Below are 6,485 nucleotides of genomic sequence, written 5' to 3'. Positions count from 1 at the left end.
TGGCTTGAAAGCACTTTTATTTAACAAGTAGCCTAAAAATAACCTTTGGCTAGGCTCACTCATTTCTTTCTGATAAAAACAAGAAATATCACATCTCACCTCACCTTGTTTTCTTTCATACTTAAATTGTTTTCTATCTTTTTTTCCCCCCATAATAACAGGTTTGGCTCAGCCTGTCCTTTTCCCTGAGGGACTCTTAAAGCAAGTAGGAAATTGTAATTTAGGAATCATCCAATTCAAATTGTAGTCATTTCATTCAGTCTAAATAAAAGTCTTTCCATCATTACATGTTATAATTATGTCACCACATGCTATATAATTCAAATTAGATGGTGATTACATGCCATATATTAACATTAATTGTGTAACTAGACATAACCATATGTTTATATGTGGATTTAATTACCATCTTTAAAAGTCCTATCAGAGAGGAATGTATGTGACAAATTTATAAAAGAGAGAAAAGTAGCAAGGAAAAGCCTGCTCACATCAATATATAAAATTAAGCATAAGGGGGAAATGTAAATAACTGAAATAGGCTTTAAGTTAGCATTTGTTTGTTTATCCTGGCTTTGTGCTTCGAATAATATTAAAATATCATGAAAATCATGTGGCTCAGCCATGCCTGCATCACCCCATACACCCCTTTCTAGCGCTTGCTTGTGGACATTTGTGGTGAGAACATCTTATGGAACTTTTCTTCTGCATATTCATAGAACTTTTCATAAGGGACTGTTGTGCATTCACTGCCTAGCATTTATCATGTACAATCTCAAGAGCACCATGGTATCCTGGTAAAAATACTGATTTCCAATATAAATCAGTATTTTTATCAGGATTTGGAATGACAGTTCATTAACTCTTTCGTTTGTGATCTCTATCATTGGGCTTTGTTTGTTTGTGCTTCAGGAGCCCCATCTATAAAAGGGCAGTAACGTCTACTTCGTAAGCTTATTTGAAAACTAGCTGTGTTGTTACATGAAAAGAGATGAAGAAAATGGCATGTAATAGCAGTTCAGTAAAAGCTAAGCTTTGTGGTTACTACTCTTGAGTCTCTAGCAAATTGAAAACCATCGTCTACCTATTTGGTAGATCTGATAGTTAATCCTTATGGTCAGTCCGACTGGCTCAAGGGATGTCTAGATTAGTAAAGCATGCTTTTTGATGTGTTTGAGTAGCTAATTGGAGGCATGATCTTGGTCACTATATCTGGTTCTTAGGTTGTTCTGGATTCTTGCCCTGCTCTCTACTTTCCAGATGCCACGAGGTGAGTACCTTTTCTCTGCCATGCCCTTCCAACATAATGATTCTGCCTTGGAATCTCAGCTGACTGTGAACTGAAACCTCTGAAATGATGGGCCAAAATGAAACCTCCCGCCTTTAAGTTGTGCTTGTCTGGTGTCTTATTTGAGCAATGGAAACCTGACTAAGACAGCGGCAATTTGAATGTCTCCAATTTCTGTGGTTTTCATCAATGTTTAGATAAGTATTTTTGTTCATATAACTTTTTCTTTGAAACTTTAAGGGAAATTTAGCAATTAAACATCAAAAATACAAGGAAAATGTGGAGCTCTTTCAATGTCCTTATCTCAACACAGTGCCTGGTTTAAGAAAGGCCGCTCAGCATAGAAAAATAACAGAGAAAACAAAATTTTCATGCACTTTTTGAGAAATATTCTTAATAAGCAAGGAAACTGAATATCTTCTTCTTACAAGCCTCTATCTCTCCCTTCTTAGACACACACACACACACACACACACACACACACACACACACATACACCCTCTTCTCCAGTATCTCTCATGTCTTTTCTCCAGTTTTTCTTTTTATTGACCATAGAACTCATTCTACAGACCTTGTATTATCTTGGCTTTCCTTCCAGCCAAGAACTTTCTGATATTTCTAAGTTTAGCTATTCTTACATTTGCAGCTAGCAGGAGCTCAAGAGCTGATCTACACAGGCTTCCAAGAGGGGCTCAAAGAAGGGATGGGCAAGACTGAGGGGGGAAGGGCACCTCTTTGCAATGCAGGAGTGAAAATGATGGAGCATTCGTGCTTCTGTGTATGTATGTATCTGTCATCTATCTACCAGTAATAAGCATCTATTTATATATTTACATTCATATCCACATCAATATTTATATCAGATTGCTAATATAGCTTAACTGATGTTTTTATATATCCACATTATTTTTCTAAAACCCAAATTATTAAAAGTTATGTTAGTATAATGCAGTTCAGTCCTGAGAAGTCAGCATTATTTAGTGATCATCAGGAACTAGGGACTACTTCTTACAAAATCTCTTTCAAACATCATAGTGATTTCTACTCTCTGCTCTCTCCTTAGAGAGTTGTCTCATTTCTCCCTGAAGACACAGAAAGTGTTTAGAATGGAAAATTCAACTCACATACTTCTCTGACGAGATGCATTGGAGGAATGCATATGCATCTTCACGGTGGCCTTGGGAGACACAGAATGGAGACATGAGACTTTTGTAATTAAGATATGTTTAGGAGCAGGTCATGTTGGGACTTAGCCCAAGTTACAGGTGAGGAGGGGTATGGATTGAGTAGGACAGGAGCTTGAGTGAGTTAACTAAGTTAACTAAGTGAGTTAACAGTTAACTGAGCTATCCAATGAACTACCCAAAACCATGTATTGAACTTACATATACATAGCCTGTGAAGTGAGCTGTATTAACAATAAAGAGAAGCTTCCTGCTGGAGATTTGGGCAACAACATTGCTCACTGACAGAGCATTGCTCTGTCAAGGTCCACACAAAGTGTAGGGACAAGAGAAGTACCTGGCAAAGGATAGGTAGGTGTCAGGTCCCCTTTAGCCAGCCACAATTTGGAGTCAATCTCTAGTAATAACAAAAACTAACATTTCTGGCATAGGAACAAATTTCCCAGTTTCTGATTGCATCAGTGAGGGTGGTCAGATTCCAGCTCTTTCAGCAGAAAGGTATTTTCCTAAGATTCCAGGGAAGATCATTGCATGTCTTTACTTGCTGTTAAGTTCTCATCATACACGATAACTTTCTTTTTGTCCATGGGCTATCAAATTCTTCATGTATCTTCTCCTTTCATGACATTCTCTTCTCTCAAGTTCTTTGCACAGTAATTTAGAACTAAGCTGTTAACAACTTTTTCAGATTAGTTCATGGTTCCTAAACTTGTCTATCCAGTAAATTTGTTGAGTGTCTGCTGTGTGTGTGATATGTAGTAAGGGGAAAAAAAACCTTCATGGAGTTTGCATTCAGTGGAATAAACAGACATGAAACATAAAGATAAATATAAGGGAAATAAAGACCAATTATAATTTCTGATGAAAATACATGATAAAGATAAGAACATTTCCATAGAACCTTCTGCCATCATAGGAACATTCCATTTTTGTGCTTTCTAGTAACAAAAGGGGCCCATTTAGCACTAAATATTTAGCCAAAGATATAGCATATTGTTTTACATTAAACTTTAGCTTACATCACTGGTCATAGCTGGCTAGAAATTATTAAATTGGGCAGTGCAAGTTGATAGTATTATGGACTAAATATACATTTATAGTTCTGTGTATGATTTTGTGATTCTTTATTTAAGCCAGGCACCATTTATATCTTTACTGTTATATATTTTGTACCGGGGATCAAACTTGGGTACTTGTGCTTGTGAAGCAGGCACCAGAACCACTGAGCTAAATCAATTAAAAATATTAGGTAAGTGATTAAAAGTTAAAAAACAGAAATCCTAAGTAACATGCAAATTCCTCAATATGAAGATGCAAGAAAAGTTCTACAACTTTCAAGACAATGGGCTAAGTTGGCTACTGATATTTTGTACCGGGGATCAAACTTGGGTACTTGTGCTTGTGAAGCAGGCACCAGAACCACTGAGCTAAATCAATTAAAAATATTAGGTAAGTGATTAAAAGTTAAAAAACAGAAATCCTAAGTAACATGCAAATTCCTCAATATGAAGATGCAAGAAAAGTTCTACAACTTTCAAGACAATGGGCTAAGTTGGCTACTGAATTTCCTGCCCTTTAAAAATGTAGCTCAAAGGGAAAAGAAAAAATTAGAAAAGGGAAAAATTGGAGCAAAGTCTTTGTAAATAGGGAAAAGTGGAGGGGGTAAAGGGAGGAGAGGGGTATGGGGAAAAATAAGAACCAAGATACATAATGCAAAGGTGCAAGAATCCAATAATGAATGTAACTGTACTGTATACCTAAAAAGTACCAATAAACTCAATGAGAAACAATGTAGCTCAAGGACAAAATGGGACTGGACAATAACTTCTTCTAGGGGAGGCTTGAGGGAATCAGGGCCTGATACTTATGGAGACATTATAGTTAAGTCTCGTTAACTGAGGATGAGGTTTAAAAAAAAGTCCAATTTTGCACAGACACCTTAGGAAAGCAGGTGCTCAGGGTGGAAAGTGGTGTCTGCTCTCGACTTCTAGGGGTTCCTTATTCTCTGACTCCTCCCCTTGTCCTTAAAGTCAACATAGATTTCCCTCATTAGCTTGTTCTGAGAGCTGTCAGATACTCACTGCTTATCACGTATCACACAAGCACTTAAGAGCTTTCAGCTACTAATATTTTTATTTGCTTCTCACAGTGTTCACCGGGACCCCCATATTTTGACAGATCCTGACGGGACTCGTTGGACTTCTTGCCAGGTAGGTCCCTCACTGATCTAGATGTACATCTTCACGGTCATAGCCACGCTGAGAATCTAGAATGTCACCCTGTAACTGCTGTACACAACTGCAACGTCTATCACAGGAAGCAAATGTTCTTGCCGATCCATCTCTTCTCTCTTTTCTTCTTCCTCGCTGTTTCACTTTCTATCTTCCATTTTCAGTGTTTAAAGTAACATCCTTAATGGTGAAAGTTCTAAAATACATAGCCAAAGGAGTCATTTGAAAAACTTAAATTTCATTCTGTGAGGGTTTCATTGTTACTTTAAAATAAGAGATAGTGCAGAGGATACACACACACACACACACACACACACACACACCCCTACCTCATGGTCATTAGCTTCTATCAACTCATGGTGACATCATACCCAAATAAGCTTGATTTTAGTGTCTTCACATTTCCAGTTCAAGTCCCTTCTCTAATCTCATTTTTCACACTGTATGGGAGGCTGTTTGTGACATTCCCAGGAAGAGTGAGAGGATGCTCTTCATAATTGTTCCTGTGTAATGCTTCATTCTTCATCAGGATCTGTCTTGACGCTTCTCTAAGCAGCACTCTCACCATCCAGATTGGACATGTGAGCGCCACACTTGCTTTGCTACCTCCGTGATGTGGATGCCGGATAGGATTCTGAAGGTGGAGGATTGTTTACCTGCCTGGGTAGGAGAGGACATTTCTTTTGGCATTTCATCTGTACTCTTGTCAGGTCTGGTCACGTTGCAGTCTGGCCTCCTTTGGTTTTTACATTTGGAACACGTGTGACTGTCCCTGGCCTGGCCAGCTCATTGCTCTCAGGTGACTTGCGCAGAAATCACAGACACATTTGGTGCTGCAAGTTCTGGCCTTGTTACTTCCCAGACAGGGTGTCTGGATCCTATGAATCTGAGACGTCTCAGAAGGGAAGAGTGTATCAAAATCCATGCTGAGGCTCTTGGGTGTTTCTGAAAACACACCCTCCACCCCCACATCCTTCTGAGAAGAGGATGAGTAGTTTCTTTACCGTTAGACTTTAGTGAATAAAACATTTTCACTGCATGTGGCTGTTTCTACCTACAGGAGTTTGAAGGCCATCAGGATATGCCACAGTCCACCAGAGGAATGGCTATAATACCTAGCTTTGCATCGGGATTAAGGCACAGGCCTCAAAGTTGAACCTACCCAGACTAATTCTTGGCTGCACTACTCAGTATATGTAAAAGCAGCTGCAAGTTGGATAAGCCCTACCTGACTTGATTTCCCCATCTGTCAAATAGAAGAAAGAATGGTACTTAACCCATAGCATTGTGAAAGGATACAATTAATTTTTTCCTTATTTGATTATCCTCAGTATTTTATTACAGCAAAGGAAAGCGTACACACTCTTGATACATGCTTAAAATGTCTCTTGATTTAACAAATCTCAGGACAAACCCACATTCATGAGAAAAGAATACATTCCTTTTTTTCTGGAAGAAGTGGCAGAGCTCATGGCAGAAGTGCTGTGCATATAGAGAAGGGTAGAAATATTGCAGCTGTTTTTATAAATAATCTGCTAGTACAGTCAGATGTGGTAGGATACGCCTGTTATCTCAGCGTTCAGGAGGCTAAAGCAGGAGCACTGCCATGAGTTTGAGGCCAGCCTGGCTGCACACAGTGAGTTCAAGGCCACCTTGAGCTACATAGTGAGACCCTGTCTCACGACAAAAGCAAAACAAAGCACAAAATAACCTACCAATACCTTAGGTGGCCTCAAGTCTCCTTACCTTTCCTCATGAATACGTAGGTAGATGAAAACGAAAGGC

The 6,485-nt window shown here is 38.8% G+C and overlaps 1 long non-coding RNA gene across 7 annotated transcripts in view; it reads left to right on the top strand.

Moving 5' to 3' along the window:
* The window catches only part of LOC104860018, a 72,665-nt gene that overhangs the window by 15,210 nt on the left and 50,970 nt on the right, over positions 1-6,485 (top strand). For all 7 annotated transcript variants that reach the window (XR_004516184.1, XR_004516183.1, XR_002025239.2 and 4 more), the window contains 2 exons: positions 1,221-1,267; positions 4,619-4,679. This is a non-coding gene — a long non-coding RNA (uncharacterized LOC104860018). The remainder of the gene's footprint in view (positions 1-1,220; positions 1,268-4,618; positions 4,680-6,485) is intronic.

The sequence above is a fragment of the Fukomys damarensis genome, unplaced genomic scaffold (genome assembly GCF_012274545.1).
Source record: "Fukomys damarensis isolate Sample0158 unplaced genomic scaffold, DMR_v1.0_HiC HiC_scaffold_7, whole genome shotgun sequence".
Lineage (NCBI taxonomy): Eukaryota > Metazoa > Chordata > Mammalia > Rodentia > Bathyergidae > Fukomys > Fukomys damarensis.
The sequence above is the reverse complement of the archived record's forward strand: the minus strand, read 5'-3'. Positions and strand labels throughout refer to the sequence as shown.